The sequence below is a fragment of the Gallinula chloropus genome (assembly GCF_964237585.1).
Source record: "Gallinula chloropus genome assembly, chromosome: 19".
Lineage (NCBI taxonomy): Eukaryota > Metazoa > Chordata > Aves > Gruiformes > Rallidae > Gallinula > Gallinula chloropus.
Window position 1 is genome coordinate 3,406,011 of NC_140104.1, and position 7,126 is coordinate 3,413,136.

A 7,126-nucleotide genomic window follows, 5' to 3' on the forward strand; every position below is an offset into this window, starting at 1 on the left:
TGCATGACAAGCTTCTGTATTTTTGTGAATAGATTTTTGTAAACTGCAAAATAAAATGTAACTATTGTGTGACACACATTTATTACAAAATCTCAAAGCACTTTTGTAGCCTAGTGTCAAGGAATTTACCATTTGAGATTGAACAGTCTTGTGCTGGTTGTCTTAGTAAAAATGGTGTCCAATACCACTTGGCCAGATGGAAGAAAACATTCTTTCCATTGTATTAAATAGCCAACATCTGCAAAGAATAATTATATTTATGAGATATTGCTCAAACATACTTTTTGGTTTATTATTGCTCAGGATTTATGACTGGTTTGTCAAAACCTGCTGATTTCAAAACTTTTGGCAGCCTAATGTTTCTTGTAGCTATTGATGAAAAAGTCAGTCTGTGTGGCCACACAACAGCAGAATGGTTCAAGGTTGTGTCTTGACTATGCTGTCCCATAAAATCATTTGGAACTGGTGTCTGATTTGCAAACTTTAAAATCAGAAACCTTTTTAATGTTGTGTTGTTGTTTTTTTTTTCCCCGATGTGATTAAATTCACTACAGAAAACTCACAAAGAGATGCTTGTTGTCAGGCAATTGTATCAGATGAAATATACAGGAGGGTAATATAATCTGAAAATATTTTAGCTAATTTACAGGCATGAAATCTGAAGATGAATTCTGGGAATTTAGGGTAAAGGCAGAGTATTTTTTGTTTTTAAATTTTTTCCCCTTTTTGTCCTCTGTATTTTGCAGTAATTGTTTTGAGTATGTAAGTTCTCAGCTTATGAACAAGATGGCTGAAGGTATTAAGAACATGACATTGAAGTTTTTGCCATGGCATTTACTCTGGAGACAAACACAACTCAGAAGAGAAATGTTATGAGCTACCTGTGAGTTCTAATTCACAAAACAGATAAGAAGCCAGAGATACATCTGAACTTGCAAATGAAATTTATTCTCAGTGTAATGGTTGAGCTCATTATCTGCTGCTCTCTCTAAATACCAAGGAAGGAGTGAAATGCCCGTATATTCTGTGTGTAACAGCTGCCATGTTTTCTGCATTCCTGTGTTTGCCTAAAAAGTCATGGGTAATCAACTTAATTTCATGTGCAAAATATAATGCCTGGATGAATTCTGCTACATATCACTTGCAATGTCTGTGCTGTTATGAGAGGCAAAACCTTCCAGACAAGAAACAGTAATGAAAATCTTCCTGGTAATTTTCTCATCAGTTTTTCTCCAAGGACATATCTGTAGGTGGATTTTACAGACAGAGTTTGGGTGTTTTCCCCTTGAATGGCTGGTTCTGTATGTGTCAGTTATTTTCTCACTGTCTTTCTTGCTGTATTAGAAATCAAACCTACCTTATCACTTCAGATGTTCAGTCCCTATAATCTTAGCCAGGAACAGCTACCCTGAAACATTTACTTTATAGGCTTTTTTATTATTTAAACCTATGTTTGAAATATTTTTTAAAGATCCCTACATGAATTACAAATAACTCTCCACATTATTACTCTTGTGAAGCAGAACAGGCAGGAACCAGCAGCAGAGACAGATGCCATTGTAACAGAGGTTAGCATTTTATAAGTAATAGCCTGGGTGTAATGAGACTTAATGGTCTTAATTAACTCTTAGAATGTTTCTAATACAACTGAAGTAAGTTGGTTTAACATCTAATTTACTTGTCCTAACCCCATCAGGTTACTTTTTGTCTTGCTTATTTTGGATGTCAGAAACCAATTTGTATTTCTTATTTTTAGAGAATTTCATAGAGTATCTAGTAGTTCTAGCAAAAAGAGAAATATGGATGGGTGCAAAGGATGAGTGATAATCCTGAACTGATCAGGTGGGAAAAAAATAAATCAGTCTGTGAGGTTAAATATAGTTCTATATTGGCCTGTTCCTTTCTTGGAAATCTATACTTTTGCCAGAATATCCACCAATGTTATATAGACTGACAAAATTTGGTCATAGTATTTTCTGTGGTTGGTGTGTCCTTCTGCTGGAAAGAAACAGCTGGATATTTTCTGTCATAATGTGACCAATCCACCTCTGTTGTTGTCATTTTAATTGCTGTGGCTGTTTTTTTAAGTCCTCTACAGAAGGTCTTTGTAGTGACAAGCGAACAGTTTACGCTTCATAAGCAAACATAAAGAATGCTGCTGCTAATTGGAGAGAGAGTAATGCAGTTATGATTCCATCAACATTTAAGTTACATTGTTAAAGGACACGTTTTGGTTGTGTTTATGTTGCCACATAACATTTTACTCAGGGTGAATTTGGTGGGGAAGGTTTTATAACAGAAAAGACTAATCCTAGGATTAGGGGGAAGGAAGTGATAGAAGTTACATTTTTCAGACTCACATATACAGCATTGAAGATCAGCCTTTTATTACTCTTTTTGTTTATTATGACTCTTCGTTTCTGGCTTGTGGAATAGCTTGTCTATGAAAATGGAAAGACTGCCACAGCCTTCAAAAAACTCACTTTACCCTGCCCTGAAGAACTGTAGCCACAGTGTTTTATGTTGAAGAGGACTCTTCAGAAGTCCCACGTTTCCCAAAGGAAGGAGGTTATTTTTCAGTAGATTAGTTCTTGTGGGGTTTTTTTCCTAGGCATTTTGCATGGTGTATCTGCAAACCTCCCAGCTTGTAGAAGTTTTAAGAACCTTGTTTAATACTTTCCTTGTTTCATAAATTATGTTTCCATGGAATACTTGGCTATGGATTAACAGTTTTGCAGTTACATGCCCAACGTTGTTTCCTCTTAATGCTAACTTTTTTTTTCCCCTTCCTTAAATCTTTTTTCTCAGGTGAAAAATCCTCTGGAGCCTCATCTTGAATAGCCTTGGAAGGGCCAAAGGTGCTTCCTTTTCCAGTTCATTAGCCAGCTCATTGGGTTGTAGAAGATACAATTTTTTAGCATGGAAACAGGGAAATTGCAGCTATTTACATGAGAAGAGTCACAGAGATGACAGGGCTTCCCCTCCCAAACACTCTCTGTGTAATTGCTGAAGACATTCCAAGCCCCTCTAACGAAGAGTACTGTCTGCCAGTCATTATGCTCTTCTTGGAAGGCCATCTGTTGCACTTCAAATATGTAAAGGTCTGCTATCATTTATTGCACCAAACAAATCCATCTCTTTGTCTGACAAAGCAGCATATAACTCCTGAACGCGGACTAAAGGTATTTTCAGTTGCAAAGTGCAGGATATTCTCTTTTGTTGCACTATAAGTGAAAGGTACTCATTCATCTCACATTTCAGAAGAAAAACATGCTGATTAAACGAATTTCAGTGTTCCTGAATAATTTCAATTTATTTGGCAACGAATTGTTAAGAACAGCAACAACAATCTGAAATATATTTTCCCTTAAGTCAGCCAGAAGCACATTGTAAGATTTTTTTGCTTCTGGTGAATGAATGTTTCCATTGTAGTGCTATCCAGATTTGATATATGCTGACATTTGAAATAAAATGATCTTATTTTAACTAAATTCTTTAATTAGCTTATTTTTATCTGAAACTAGTAATTCAAAGAAACTTTCAGTGGTAAAAAATAGAGTCAGCAGCTAGAAATGCTAGAACCTTTCTTCTGATAAGCATGCATCCTTTGTGAGGGTCTTATGCGTTGTTGTACAGTCTTTATTTATAAGAGCTAACTAGGATCCTTCCCATGAGTAAAAGGTGCAAGATCCAGCATTGAATTATGCTTTGTTTTCTTTTTCCTGCAGATTTAAAGAGATTGTACAGTATTTCATCTTAGACTGGAGAAAATAAGCGTTGTATTTTCATAGCAGAAAAGTTCTGCTTGGAGATTTCCAACCAGGGAGATAGATAAAAATTTCTGTCTGATTAGGGAGTGGTCCTATCTTTTTCTCTTTCCCTTCTCCTTACTGCATAGCAGCTAATGTTCTGGTCAGATGTAATAATATGTTAGATCTTGAATGTCAGTAGCCCCAGAGATTCTGACAAGACTATTCATGTGCATTCATACATCTTAACCAAAGCTGACACTAAAGAGAGCAAGAATTCTCATATTCCTCTTTTTATTGCCATGCATTAAACTCAAATCTTCTCTTACAGACCTCTGCTAAAAATGACATATTTACCATTTGAAGAAAGCATTTCTGTAAAATCTAAACAAAGCAGCTGCACATCCCTATGGCAGAGAGCAGAGTCTCCTGTGAAAACTCTCAGTGCAAATCTAAATTATGTTTTACACCCCAATTATGGACACCTTACAAATGCTGTAAGATAAATACTAATGGGAAATAAGGAGTCCCCCTAATCTTATCTCCTATGGGGGGGCTTGGCATTGTCATTTTTAATTAAAAAGTAAGTGGTCTTCTAATTTCTTGAAACTACACAGCATGCCCTTGTAGGAATACTTGGATTCCAGTAACTTGAGCTACTTGTTTTCCAAGAAACACACTGTGTAAATACTGTGCTGTACCGTTTACTCTAGACATATTTATACACATACTTGTAGTACGGTGTACTGTACAGGTTTGGGTAACTTTGCAGTGATCTGATCATCTTGTTAAAGCTGGGTAGACATTTCTTCACAGCAATGATATTTTTAATCTTTTAAAAAATTGTTTGGTAGTAGTGACTAAGGCAGACGAGGTGGCTCTGGGCATCTAGCCATTTTTAGGTAGTTTAATTTGTTAAAAATTATCTTTCTTCCCACCCAAATCCCCTTGAAACCATTTGGAGAAGAGAACTGTTGAACAGTTGCCAATAATAAGTCCTGCTGAGACCTCTGTATCCTCCTGATAGAACTGTCGGTGCCAACTGGAGACTGACTGGCATGAGTTTGAACTCTAGACTACTTGATATATTTGCTTCACATGGACCAATTACAATAATTACCACCTCTGTAGCTGAAGTTTAAGCATTCAGTCTGCACTTCATACCTCAGGTTGTTGGCAATACGTCGGGTCCTATAATCTCAGTTTCATTTGAACTAATTAAGTAGAAAATAAATACTTTGAAAAATTCAGAGATAGATAGTCTGAATGGAAATCAAATGCTAAATCATGTCATTGTTTTTCATGTTGCTATTGTTCTTAAGCTGCATTTCTTGCTTTTTAGTCTTTACTTCTAAAAGGTGGCATCTTATTTTAAGTTCGTCTATAGAGATTCACTAGGAGATGCTGTAGTCCATTGACTTTTTATGTTTGACAGTGGAGTACCTTTTAATGTGAATGAAAAAGCAGTATGAAGTCCTACATTTTGTTCTGATGTTTTTCAAAATATAATTATTCCTTTCAAAAGAAAGACCTTTGACTAAAGCAGAAAACAACCCCTCCCTTTTGGCTAGATGTTTCAATGGGACAACGTGAGAGTGTAAGGGTATTGTAGCAGGAGGAGTGACTAGTGTTAACTGCCCAGTCCCTAACAGTTGCACTGGTTTAAATCTGATGCAGTGGGGATCATCTCACCCCCACCCTTGTTGTCTTTCCAAAAGACTAGTTAATTTTTAAATTGGATTGGCAGCGTGTTTTTATCAGGTAAAGTTCATATTACACAAAGATGAACCTAAGATCCAGCACAAACTTACTTGACTGTATCTTTCCTAATATGAATGCACTGCACAGTGCATACACTAAAATTTATATTAAAATTTCTTCATGTGGTTTCCCTCTAGGGAGAGGAAGAGGGAAGGAAAAGGCTACATGTGACAGATGCTAATTATGCAGCTTAATGCACTTCTGGAAGTTGCAGAGATGAGAACTGGGTAAGAACTATCTAAAAGACAGAAAGCGTGTTTTCAATAGGATTTTTGCCCCAGTAGTTTTTTTTTAATATCTCTCCTCCCTACTTTTTAAGGAGGCTTTATTTCCCAAGCAGCACGTACAGTATGAAAGGGCAAACGATGTCTCAGGTCCAGAATTTGCCCAACGTGGGTGTGACTGATGTTATCCCATGTGTCTCATGGTTACTTAGTGCTGTACGTGTAACTGGGAAAGCTCGTGGCTTGTAATTCAGATATGAAGCAGGAAGGGATTGACTCTTAAAAAACCCTCTGGCTGACGTGTTAGTTTTCTTTCCTCTTTTGTCATTATTTTATTAATTCTTTATCCTGTTTTTGTATTTACTGGAAAAACTGTGTTCTCTACTTGACTGTGCTGGGATCCTATAGAAGTGTTTATTGGGACTGGTGTGTAAGTACTAATGGTCCGGATCTCAAAATGCATTTTACAAGTAAGTAAAGCTTTTTCTGAGGCACAGAAGTTGGGTTCATCCAAACTCTGAAGTGAATCCGTGCCAAAACCAGTGTTGGACACTAGACTAATCCTCTCTTCCAGATACTGTACTGTTTCAGGCAGAAGAAGTGGGTTGTCAGCTACTTAGAATTTGGTGTCTTCCTGAAATCAGTGGGGAGATGCACGTTTGCTGTGAATCCAGCTCACGCTGAGTCATCCTCCTGGATTTCCATCCCCTCTGCCAGTGTAACCAAAGGATACTTTCCTCTTCGGGGTACAGCCGTACCAGTTCTTGTCTGCTGATGCCGAATGCCTCTTGCTTTTATTCCCTTCAAAGCATTGGCTTTCTCCTTGGGGAGGTGTGACTTAATAACATCTCTCTGCACAGCAAGATAATTGCTCTAACGACCCAAGCGGCGCGCTGAAACTTTGGAGGGCCTTCACCTGCCCCTCGGCGCCCGCGGCAGCGTGGAAGGAGCGGGCTCCCAGCGCCGGCGCAGAGCGGGTCGTCCTCGCGCCGCGGTCCTCGTCTGCAGTCACCGCAGAGAAAACCATCTGTTCCACTTGGAAAGGGGTTTGGTTCCACACGCCCTCCCCCCGCATCCCGGCTCCGGCCCCAGCTGCTGTGTTTCGATGAGCAGTGAGGGAATGAATCTCCTGTGTTAAAAATACTCTGGTTCTATTTAGATAAAAAGAAGAATCTTGCTTGCCTACACTGACGTACAGAAATAGTCCTAGAGTGAGTAAATCTTCAAAGTTTCTCTCGGTGAGAATATCCAGCCTCACCTTCTTGGTTTTTTTTTTAACTTATCATATAAATGTATTTATAGACTGTCCTTCTTTCCTCCTACTCTATCAAGACATTCGCTGAAGGTTGCCACTCGTCTTGTTCCTGAGTCCTGAAATAATTTGCAGGGCCT